Source organism: Apaloderma vittatum, unplaced genomic scaffold (assembly GCF_000703405.1).
Source record: "Apaloderma vittatum isolate BGI_N311 unplaced genomic scaffold, ASM70340v1 scaffold20896, whole genome shotgun sequence".
Classification (NCBI taxonomy): Eukaryota; Metazoa; Chordata; class Aves; order Trogoniformes; family Trogonidae; genus Apaloderma; species Apaloderma vittatum.
The window spans coordinates 29,261-42,571 of NW_009721494.1; the positions used below are offsets into that span (position 1 = coordinate 29,261).

The 13,311-nt window shown below is 38.3% G+C and overlaps 1 protein-coding gene across 1 annotated transcript in view; it reads right to left on the reverse strand.

Annotated features, from left to right (window-relative positions):
* Positions 1–13,311, reverse strand: part of ARMC4 (armadillo repeat containing 4) — a gene marked incomplete at its 5' end in the record, with an annotated part of 80,851 nt that overhangs the window by 10,859 nt on the left and 56,681 nt on the right. The gene's annotated exons all lie outside the window — the stretch shown is intronic.

The following is a 13,311-nucleotide window of genomic DNA, read 5'->3' on the forward strand; positions in this document are numbered from 1 at the left end:
ACTAGTGCTGGAAATTTGGGTACTTCCCTAAAGTCTGTGCTGCCGAAAAAAACACTACCATGCACACTTACTGTGACAGATAAATGCTTTGATTGGTTTTTTGTAATTAAAACACAAGGGGTGGCAAATAGCACTCCATTCGGGTCATATTCAACCAAAGTATTTGTGATTTGCATATAGTTCTTTAGAGTGGAGTTAGGTATCTTTTAAAGAAGAAGCAAAACATCTCCCCCAAACCACTCAAGGATTCATTCTGGCCATAAGCTGCTTGAGTGGCTTACGAATTTTGGAAGCTTTGTGAGATCAGAGATTTTTAAAGACACTGTGGAGCCTGCAAGAAAGCAATAATACCCTCCTGCCTGACTTGCGTTATGTCGCCCAGAAAATACTAGAAGCCTTAACCTGCCTCCCTCCCTCTCTAAAGATGTAGCTATGATGTAGGAAAGGAAAAATCAGCTAACAAAAGCTATATTTAAAACTTTTGCCTGATTAGAGAAAAATCTGTTCCCCAACTTTTTTATTGTGTAACTGCTCAATTTTAATTCCAAGCTTCATGTTTTGGGGATGTTTTTGGCTTATTTGTTTGCTGGGGCTTTTTTAGTTTTATAAAAAGGAAGTTATAGTTGTGCTTGGGCAAGTGGAGGTTGTAGCATATGTATAAAAGCTCTGCTAAAGCTGGTTAAAGCATGTGGGGGAAGATGTGAAAATTAATTTCCTAAACCCATGCTTTAATATAGAAAGAAAAAATCCATGTGAACCTTCTAGCTGAATGCTGCCACCGCAAAAGGTGAAAAGGCTCATGATCGATACTCTAAACTAGGTAAAATGGTTTTCTTCTATCTCAGGTAGGATGAAATGGTTGGATAGGCTGGTTAATCAGCTACCCAGAATATTATTTCACAACACTAATGCTAGCACAAGAACATTATTAACAGCACATTGGACATTCTTGGGTGAGTATGCTGGGGGGATGCTGCCACCTAATTATAACAATATGTGGAAGCTGGTATAAGACAAAGCACTACTCCTACATGGGCAATGTACTCCCTTTTTCATCAGTTCCCAACTCAGAGAGGCTACTTTTTCGTTAAAACAGTGTATCACGTGCTTGAATCATGATAAAATTAAGGAACTTAATGTCCTTTCTTGAACAGGAGCACCTTTATGTAGAATATTAGCATTTGTTGAAGAGTTGTTTCTCAAAATAAAATTCCCTTGTATGCATTTGTGACACTGAAGTATGAAACAGAATATCAGTTTCTCCTCCCACCCTCCAGGAAGTAAACATAAATTTAAAGATTGATAACTCCTAAATTTAGCTGCAGATTTTAACCGAGAATTCTTGCATTATGAGAGGAAGAACAGAAAGATTAACAGAAACAGCCTGATCAATCAGAAGCAAACCTAAGAGACAGTAGTTGGGGCTTCAGTGCATCCCTAGCTGTATGTAACACTGAAAACTTTAATGTCCGAATTTTTTGCAAGGACTTTATTGCCTCACCCGAACATACGGACATCTCTGCAGTTCCAACAGATAGTTACTGGCAGTGCCTCTGCATCAGCTACACATGTAGCATGCAATATCGTCCAGTGTAGTAAATCTAATGCTTTCATGAAAGGTTGCACTGAGCTGTGTTGTATTTGCACAGGAGATTTGACTTCCGTGGCTCAGCATTGTGAAATGCAGTTTGCAACCAGCTCCTGCCTTTACTACCACGAAGAACTTTATTGTGAGTAAAGTTTTCAACCTCTCCATTCACCACCCTGCCCAGTATCATTTATGAAATACTGAATGGCAAGATCCCTTGGCTGCAAAACAATCCTAATTGCTACACTTTGGTTTATCATTTTTAGCCACTGCCTTATCCTTCCTGGGACTTTGCCTTCTCATTACATAGCAGCTCAACTTCTTTAAGAGTTTCTGGTGATGAGTGCTTTTGAACACTCTCTTAAAATCCAGGCATGGTCAATTCAATATTTCCAAATAGAAACAGGATTATTCCACATGAACAGACTATACAAGTGATGAAAAGACAAAATGCTTAGAGAAGGGAAAGACTAATAAAATACTTTCTGTACAATGAAAGTCCAGCAAATCCAGTATAAAAGCAGGACAGACCTTCTTTACATATATACACACTCCATTAGCCTATAACGCTCCTGGAGTCCAGCAATTATCTCTCCTTGGAATTCTGCAAAGGAACTAATACAGTCTAGTGACTGTTGGATTTCTGCAGATTGTACAGATACAATCCACAGAGGTAAAGAGCAAATTAATCTGAGTGCATCCCACATACCTGTGGTCAAGGCAGGCAATCAGAATTGCCTCCAGAAGGCAATTCTGATTTTAGGTGTTTTAAACACCTTCTGGAGATTCTTAACCTTTCTATATTACCACAGAGCCTTAAATTATGTATGTTATCTTAGCCTGAGTCCAGTATTTACAACTGCCATACCTGTATGGCAGTATGGAAGCACCTTTATGAAAGTGTGCTTTTTTCAATCCTTTTTCACAGCGAGGTTTTTTATTTTTATGTTTATATTCAACAGATATGCAACAACCTAAAGTCACTTTCTCTCTAGCTTTCCAGTTTCCCCAGATGCAAAGGTAACACATGTTTTGCAGCGTATCAGACTCCCTTGGCAATTAAATAGCATTACTGGCTAGTATTCTTTTACATTAACTTTTTTCTTCAAAACTTCCAGAGATAAAAGATTATCACAAACTCTGGCAAGAAATCCTGCACTGATTAGCAGCTGGTAAATACAGCCAATTATAGTCCTCAGAGATAAATGCAAAATAAAATAAAATATATTTTCCAATAAAACCAATTTTTATGGACTCATAGTTTAGGAGAAGAAACATTTTAGCTTTCGCATACAACTGATAATTATCATAATTGCCTCAGCGATTCATAACCTGACTGCCCTCACTCAAGTCAGGACAGAATTCTCATCAGCCTTATGCTACCTGGCTGCCTCATCAGGTCTTCAGACTTTATGCCAAAGAACAGAACACTGACGTTTAACACTACAGCCCATCCCATAATCTACACATTGCAAATGGACCTTTCCTTAGCATCTTTACCTTGAGGGTGACAGCAATAAATGTGCCATATTACTTAAAAGATACCACAGAGTGCTCTCTGAGATGGTGACATAGAAGTGATTACAAGGACTAGGGCTGGAAGCCAATTTGAACCAAGTGATTCATTCTACGAGAAGTGAAAAAAAGTTTTCATAGATGACAACTATGAATGCATAACTTGGCACATTAAGGACTCCTGAGTGACAATTCAGCCTCTATTTACACATAAGCATAAACATACATACACATATGTGTGTATATATATATATATATATGTATACTCTTCTTGGTGCTCCTTATGTTCAACTTCTTTGAATAACTCCTTACATACAAGGAAACTATTTTTGATCAGCTGAATGCCAAAAATAATTACCTGGCTTTCTGCCCTTGTGCATTAAACGGACCTCTCACTCAAGGAAACTTATTTTAATATCTGACAATTTAGCTAAAATACTGTTCCACAAATGTAAAAAAAATTTAATATTAATCTTTCTTATTATTGCCAAATTACAGTAAAAAATATTTCACATAGTCACAAGGGTAAGACTGGTGCAGGGAGCTGAACAATTGCAAGAAGCTGCTCTGTGTATTTCTGTGGTTTGGAAATAGTGCCAAGTCGGAAGGAAAAGACATTCTCTGCATTTTCTAAAGCAAGATAAATACAGAAAAGAAATATAGATGAAAGATGGAACTGCTATCTATGGACTCTGCCAGATTCCTTGGCTTTTTGGCACACCTATTGAAGCTGGCAGACTTAGCCAGTAGCAATCTTTTCCATTAAAAGGAGCAGCATATATTTTGGTTTAACATACTTTGTTTGTGCATTTTTAAGCTTCAAAGATGTCTATTTAATTTTTTTTTTTTAACGATTCCTTCTGCACAGTTGGCTGCAATTGCACTTATTTGAAGCGGCTCATTTATCACTAAAAGAGCTGCAGGGCACAGCTACTGTTAAATAGTTCCAACAAACCTACAGCTTAGTGGGACAAGCTTCTTTTTGTAAGACTAAAAGATGTTTAAAATGTGCCAAGAGGAGCTTTATGCCAGCCTCTAGGTTTGTTATCCAAACGTTACTAAATTAGAGGTCTCCTGAAGCACAGAGTCTGGGCAAAGATAAGCTGATCTCCCTTAGGCTGTTGTTTTTTCCCATCCAGGATCAGCTAGATTTTATCAGAACACTTGCTGCACATCATAAGCTTTAGTAATGCAAAATTTTGAAAAATAAAGTCTGAGGCTTAATCTGCACTGAAGCTACCTTTGGCAATGGTGCAAAACCAAAACGTCTTACATGTTTGCACCCCTACTTTATGAATGGTAGAATTTTGCTTATGATGAAGGTAAAGGCTTACTGGTTAGCTAAGACAACAGAAATTGCAGTGGCATAACATTGTCCATTTTCATTAATCCTTCTGAAATAAAACAAAATATGGCAGTATTGGACTTATTTTACGGAACCTCTTTAGCTGAAATTTTGAAGTGTGATGTGATCAACGCATTTGTGTGTGAAGATACTGGGTATACTTTCTGTAGATAACACAGAGAAATTTTGCCATCTAGTGCCCTCTTTCTTGACGTCCAAGAACTGTAACATCTAATCTATAAAAAGTAATGGGCATCAGCTTGGAGTATGTGCCAAACACACTGTCTCTCCAGCCTGAACTGTGCAGCCTGAATAGAGCTCACCATGACAGTTCAAAAAATATAAATATGTCAATATGCAAATACATAGTATTACATCCCAATAATATTATTGCATAGATACTATACAAAATATTTTTCGTTGACTTTTAAAGATCTTAACTTAAACCTTGCCTAATAATGCTAAACTCTATATTCTATTCTATGTTCTCACCAAAAGTCCCTCACAAAAAAACAAGCAAAAAACAAACAAAAAACCAAGCAAAAACCAAGCCAAATCTTTCTAAGGAAGTAGGTGCCAGCGCTTTTGCATTTGATTTTCTGAACTTCATATATACACAGTTTGTGGCAAAAAGTTGTTTCTAGAACATTTTAAGTAGAAATTACTAGTGATTGTCTTCCACATTTTGCAATTCACATCTATTTCTTTCACAGAGGTGTTTTTATGAAAGTCTTTTCACATAGAATCATAGAATCATAAAGGTTGGAAAGGACCTTTAAGACCATCAAGTCCAACCTACAGCCCTACACACCCTAACACTAAACCTCCTGAAGTGCCACATCCAACCTTTTTTTAAAAACGTCCAGGGATGGTGACTCCACCACCTCTTTTGGCAACCCATTCCAGTGCTTTACCACCCTTTCGGTGAAAAAGCTTCTCCTAATATCCAGTCTAAACTTCCCCTGGCGCAACTTGAACCCGTTCCCGCTTGTCCTTTCGCTATTCACTAGGGAGAAGAGGCCAACACCCATCTCACTACAGCTGCCTTTCAGGGAGTTGTAGAGAGCAATAAGGTCTTCCCTCAGCCTCCTCTTCTCCAGGCTGAACAGTCCCAGCTCCCTAAGCCTCTCTTCATAAGACTTACCCTCTAGTCCCCTAACCATTCTGGTTGCCCTTCTCTGTACCTTCTCCAGCACCTCGATGTCCTTCCTGTACTGTGAAGCCCAGACCTGCACACAGCACTCGAGGTGGGGCCTCACCAGTGCTGAGTACAGGGGCACAATCACTTCCCTGCTCCTACTGGCCACACCATTCCTAATGCAGGCCAGAATGCCATCGGCCTTCTTGGCCACCTGGGCACACTGTTGGCTCATTTTCAGGTGGCTATCTATCAACACCCCCAGGTCCCTCTCTGCCTGGCAGCTCTCCAGCCACTCCTCCCCAAGCCTGCAGCGCTGCTGGGAGGTTGTTGTGGCCAAGGTGCAGGACCCGGCATTTGGCCTAATTGAGTTTCATGCAATTGGTCTTGACCCAGCGATCCAGCCTGTCCAGATCTCTCTCAAGAGCCTCTCCACCTTCCAGCAGATCCAACACTTCCCCCTAGTTTTGTGCTGTCTGCAAACTTACTAAGCGTGCACTCCATCCCCTCATCCAGGTCATTGATAAAGATGTTAAACAGGAGTGGTGCCAGCACTGAGCCCTGGGGGTCACCACTCATGACGAGCCACCAGCTGGATTTAGCTCCAGTAATCGCAACTCTTTGGACCCAGCCATCCAACCAGTTCCTAATCCAGGCAAGAATATGCCCATCCAGGCCATGGGCAGCCAGCTTTTCTAGGAGAATGCTGTGGGAAACATAAAATGGTACACAAAACTCCTTGTAGGGATTTAAGACTTCAGCAAACAATGACCAATATTCTGGAAGCTCTGGACTATAAAACACACAAAATGTATTTTTTAATACAGTCATTATAACAAAGAACAAAAGAACTCTCCAAATATTAAATCTACATTCCACAATAACTTTCATAAATAATGGTTAAAGCAACTGTTTTTATACCTTGGATTATTAGAAGGAAATGGAAGAGCCTATGTGTGATTAACCTTTCTATCATTAAGAACAGAACTCCAAAAGCACAAATACTTCTTAGGTATTAATTAATCACAGAATTCAGAAAATACACTATATACAGGAACAAATTTGATGCATTAATTAGAATATATACGTTCAAATGTATGAATATACAAATAAAAGTCTCTACTTTGCCTGCCTTATTGTACGAAGCATGTGAAATCAGGTTTTCAGCATCCCTGGTGAAGTTCCTGTAAGGTACCATAACTGATATTCTAGGAGGCATCTATTATTCTTTTGTAATATTAAGAAAATGGAGTACTTCCATGTTGTGCAAATAAATAATTCAATAAACCAGACCACAGAGTAAAGCTAAAGATCAGTTCTATGTACTGCTAAGTTCGATAGACACTTTCAGTATTAAAAAATGTCATAACATGAAGTCTCATCTTCTGCATTTCATATAGATACTGTCATTATTAGGGTAATGGGTCCTCTAGCCCCAAAATAATTAATTCTGTATCTACAATGGACTAAGAACAGGAGAAAATTGACTTGTTCATAGTGCAGCGCAGCAATACACTATCTTTAAATAAACTTGTTTGGATAATAAAAGCAGCTCAGAACAATGCAGAGCTCAACAGAAGTTCATTCATTCTAACTTCGAGTAGGCTTCAGCACAGACACACACATGCAAAAAACTGCCAACACCACCAGCTATGGCTCCCATATGGTGTAAGTGCCTTCAAGTCTGGGTGGCTGGCTGCTATCCAGTGGTCCTATTTCTCCAGTTTTCACAAAAAGCCTAAAGTCTGTATTTTGTATTTATTTTTTACTTATGATGATTCAGTTCAGCTATGAATTAGCAGTAATTGTATCTTGTTTTGCTTGAGCTATCAAATACAATCGATACAAATTTACTGTTTTTCTACCACTCCATTCCCATGTGTTCATCCACCTCCACCTTGTTGTGTGCTACATTTAAATTGTAAGTTTTCTGGGGTCTTCTTCTTACGTAGCTATACATCACTGCCTAGTAAAGTGAACTACTTATCTGGGATCAATGGCTTTAAGCATCATCACAGTACACAAAAATTAATAAATAGAAAGATTATTATCTTTACTATTTTTTAATTAGTTCAGAATTCAAGAATAAAAGTTAAGTCAAAACATCAAGAGACCCTCATATGAGATACTGGAAATTATTTCACTGGGAGGATTTTCCTAAATGTTTTAGAGTATTTATGTAACATCTGATCAGGTACTTGAAAATGCAGAATTTCACTGGCAAGCAGAACAGGCATTTTTTAGCTTTATACTTTACAAGTTAAGCCACTGGTGTTCTTTTCACAAACCTTAATCCACTTGTGTCTCCATAATTCAAAAGTATTTACCCCCTTCTCAGCCAGTGAAATCCTTCAGTCTTCTAATGAATCGTATCTCTGCCAAACCTGGAATCTTCCATTGTGGAAAGGCAATATTTTGTTTTAGAGGCATTACAAGAAGAGTCAGTGTGTTGATCTCTTAAAATTTTTCTCTCTAAAACAATAAAATGCTTGAATACATTTTGTGGCTTCTTTTAAATTGTGACAAAAATGAGAGCTAACTCATCTGATGTTTTGTAAGCGTAGCGATAACAATTCAAATCTGATTTAATCTCCTAGGGAAAAAAAATCAGATTATACCACAAGGTCTAAATTTACTAGTGATTTACATTAGTGATATTACCACATTTTTAGTCCTGTGCATGAAGGCAAACATTATAGCATGCAAAGGTCTAACCTGGGGAATGGTTTCCAAAAAGACATGGAAATCAAAGTAGAAAATTGGCGGAATATGAACTTTGAGGGCTATACTGTGGCCAAACGGAATAATGAAAATATCTGATGTTCAAACAGAGCTTACATAGAAACAGGGAAGTTATTTTACCTGGTTTAAGTACTCATACAGATATTACTGGAATATTGAATTCTGTTCTGAAGTATGTTGAAATTCAGTCCAAAAGAGAAGTTCAAAAATAAAAAATTCAGAACTGACACACAAATATAATTTAAGAATTAAAAAGACAGGAATTCCATCAGAGGTTACACTTGTTTAGCTAATTAAAAAGATGACAATGCGACAAGTAATTTGATCTTACTCAAAGAATGGATGTGAGAAGGGATCTTATGCAGGGCTTTTCAGTTTACCAAGCCACAGTATCATACATGCAATTGCATAAGATAAAGTTAGACAAACCTGAGGCTACAAATAAGGTGCAAATGTTTTTATGGGGAAGGTATTTAACTACTGGAACAAGTTATGATGGTTCTAGTGAATTTTCCATCGCTGGAATTTTTAAAGTAAAGAGTCAGTGTTTTTCTAAAAGATATACTATATTCCAAACAGAAATAAATTGAAGCAGTCTCTGGCTCGTCTATGAGCAAGGCTAGTCAGACCAGATAATTAAAACTATTGCTTCTACTATTATAATGTATGCACCTATGATAAGTTAAAATGAGAACAGTGTCCAGTTTACAGGACTATAATTTTATTTAGGCTTTTCAAACATTGGCACATTACCTTTCTTCCAGCCCTGCAACTTCCCCTTTACTGCAAGGCTTGTTGAAAATCAACATTCAGGAGGACATTAATTTAAATTCAGCTGTCTGAAAGCTAGCTGTTTAGTCTGAGCTAAAACCTAGGTCCTTTCTATACTCAGTGGAGAAAACTAGGCACTTCTCGTGAGTCTATTCCTTTCAGATATCTTGGGCATCTATTTTCACCTAGCACAGGCCTGCAGGTGCCTCTCTTGCTTTCCATTGACTACAGAAGGTGTCTTAGTTTAGACTACTTTAAACTCCATACCTAAAAGTGGCCAAAGTTAGATGAAAGGAATCCATCCCTAATACTCCAAATATCTCTCTCAAGAGTCCTGGATTCAAGTTAGTTAGATCCACTAATTTAAAACATCTGGCTTTTTTAGATCATGTTCAAAGTGTGGTTCAGTTACTGCTGGGCAGAGGGTATTTCATCACCGTTGTAGCATATAAATGCATCTCATCTGTATTTTTATATGAACAGAATAAATTAATTTTAATAGCTCTTTCTTATTGTACTATTATTCAGAATTCTGTCATTCCTACCTAATAACGCACTGGACTGTACAGTCATTTAAACAAGTTCTCCGCTGCCTTGGAATAAGATTCACTCCATTAGGTATCTAGAATGTAGATGTGCTTTAAACTTGTCCTCCCATTATAGCGCAAGGAGACCAGAAAATACCATCAGTAGAGACTGAGGTGCCTTACCTTTGCTTAAATGTCTAAATTAGGAGAGATGAAACACAATAATCTATTCCTCTTCCTTGACTATTGGGTGACTATTTCCCATGGGTGCGTCCACAGTGTAAACATTAAAATTACACTGATTAATGACTTTGCTGAATCTTGTTCCTCTGTGGCCTGATTTTGGGTGCTTATCTTTCTTTGTTCTTACTTTTAAAAATTACTTTAATCATCTTCTCAGAAGTCTCATTAGCTTCATCATAAAAAACTGACCTCAACTCTGTAGGTGATGAGGCAATTCAAACTTCCTAGGCCTTTTTTACATGAAAATAATAATGATATTCTACAAAACCAAATCCTTCATATCAAAGTCAGAAATTAACTTCCATAATAGCAGAAATTACCTTCTGCAACAGTTTACTTTTTATCTTTCTGCTTTTGCAAAATAAGAATGACCAGGAATATCAGTTACACATTTTTCACTTGTATATACTTTGAATCTTTCAAAATATCTGAATTCTTTCAGAAGGTATACTATGAGCAGTTTCACAAGTGCCTATACACATCACTATCCTCACTCACTTCAGAAGCATATCCCAATCTATAGCTTGCCAGCATAACCAAAAGAGTGTGACTGTAACACAGAGATAGCTTGATGTGGTGACAGGGTCTCTAGGACAATGATTTAAATACTCTTTCCTGCTCTTGAGATGATTTGAATTCTTCATTCAGAGCATGTTTAGACTCCTTTTCACTACTGAAGTAATTGCCTTTTCTCATCTGCCTATGCCTTGCAGAACAGTCTTTCTACAATTCACCTTAATAGAGTAGCCCTACAAAACCCCCTGTACTCTTTAGTGGACTGATGGAGATCTTTTCATGCTCAAGCTTGACTATGCTAAGGTTTCAGTAGCAGTCATCTCTAGGTAGGTATCTTTGCCACAGCTACATTTTAACAGAGATTTTTTGCTCTTTCCATGAAGAATGTGGTTATGGCTGGATGCTTCCAGTTTTATGTGACTTTTTTCTATTTCTCTTCCCTCTAACTGTGATAGAGTCCAAGTGTGAAGAGTGTTGCCTAATACTCCTGCTTATCTTGGCTATAAACTGCCAGTCCTCCACTGGATTTCTCTTCTCCCTTGGTTTGTGGATAGCTATGTTCAATTTTAAATTCAGGCTGATGCCTGTTCCTTAGTCCGATATCTAAAAATTTCTCCTGCTTTCTATAGTGTCTCACATGTCATCATTAGGTCTTTGAAAATTCAAATATCTTTTCCAGCACAGACATGATTTTTTATTTCTGAAAGAGGAAATATTTTGTGGTGTTTGTTAGAAAGAAAGCATTGATTCATCTGTCACAGGTCATAACCATTGTTCTATTCCCAGTCATAAGAATATTGAGTGTGGAACTGAACATAAACTGCCTTTCTAAACTTCCTCCAAAATCATCCTGCTGGTTTACTCAGAGTTTCATATGGCAACTGACATACACCAGTATTTCCCAACCTTTTTGTCACATAGACTTGCTTGAGAAAACAACATATTTGGGATGTTGTTACAAATAGGTGAAAGCTTGGAACACTGCTTTCCTCTCACAACTGTGTCCATATACGTGTTGTTTTGTGATTCGCAAATACTATATGCAGCAGTGGCAAAACGTGAAATACGAGAATCTGCCTGAAATTACTTTCCCTATATAATTTTATTCCTGGTTTCCTGGGCAGAAACATGTATATACATATTGTGTAGTGAATGGTCAGAAAGCCTGATGCTTTGAGAAAGTCTCTGACCAACTGTTCAAGCAGTCAGCAACCGTGTCATTCACGCAGAGTAAATGTTTCCCTGAAGCATCAGGCTTTCTGTGTCTGTGAACACAGCACATGAACACGTGCAGACGAACACCTGGGCTTATGCATGTACTGCAACCTAGTCACAACTACAGCAGCTGTGATATTAATCCAACTGGGCATGATTACCAAATCACCAGATATCTCCTAAAGGAATGAAAAACTATCAAAGGAACTCAGACAAAATTTCTAGGTCCAAAAACATAATTGGTGCTGTAAAAATCTGTATATAACAAACTCTACATAAATACAAAGTATGATTTCAGTCAGCTATTCACTGGAGGGGCAATTTTGTCATGAGCAGCATTGTGCCCAACAGCACAGACACAGCCCTGTAACTACTGCCTCACCTGCGCCAGGCAGACCAACTGAACAGACCAGGCAAGATTCAGCACTGTACTGACTCTCACATTTGACCAACTAAATCTCTTCCACCCACTCTCCTTGCCATTTGGGAACGCCTCTTCAGCCTTTCTTAAACTCCAGTTATTAACTCTTGATGGCAATTACAACTACAGCATAGAAGTCAAGCTCATAAGTGCTGGTGGATTGGGCAGCTGTGCCCTGAGCTGTCATGGTGCATGTGTTGATTTGCTTCATGATCTGCTCTGCTCTGCTCCTGCAACATGGAACAAAAGCACTTGGACTAGCACATCTGGAGGAACTATTACAGGTCCAACAGAGAGTATTTTCTCTGACTGCCTACGATGCTTCACTTGTTATATGGACATCGTCACTGGATAGGAACCACCAAGTCTCACTGGTCTGACATATCCTCCAAAAAGGCCTATTTGTTGTTTCACTTTGCCATTCTATGTATAACACAACACAGAGGCTTTAGGAAGTGGTAAGAGACATCACAGAGGGATAATTGCTAACTAAACCAGGCTTTATTTAGGGTTAGAAACTAGACGACCATATGTACTGTCCTCTTGGGAGAACTCCATTCCTTGAAAGATTGGGACAAAACCAAACAACACACTTTTTAAAAAAGGGTTGAGCCTGTACTGCGGCCATAGTACTAGAATAAGGCAAATCATCTGTCACTGAGCTCTTCGCTATCTAGACAGGTAAGAAGACTAAAGATAGCTCAAGAAAGCTAGCTCAAATGACCTCTCACTGCACTTTTGTCACTTTATGGCCTAGGAGAACAGGTTTTTCATAGGTTATTAACATGGATCTCCAAGCTATGATAACTTCAACACATATGATGATATTGGATTCTCTCTGACTATATTCCATTTGAAAGGCAAATGCATTTTTCAACATGCCCCACAGTCCTCATGTCCAATTGTTCATCAATATGTTTCTAGTTCTGCACTTGTTGGTGTAGGGGAGTGGTTTGTTTGGTTGGGGTTTTGTTTATGCAGACCAAAATGTATGCACCCAGGTTTAGTCCTAAGCTGCAATCAGTATGTGGCCAGGCTATGCACTTGGACATAAGAGATGAGAACTGCTCTAGGGTCAGAATTGACTTTATACAGTACCACTTATGACTTAAAACTTCCATAATAAAATGAATGAAAACAACAGAAGACAGGAGGGCAGAAAATGGTTTGTGGCATTTGAATGGAAAGATAAGCAACACTAAAAAGCCATCAGACATGAGTTTCAAGTTGAGCTGCAGTACTGTCTATATTCCCCTTTGCTGTGTACCCAGAATAATGCAGCTGTGGTGG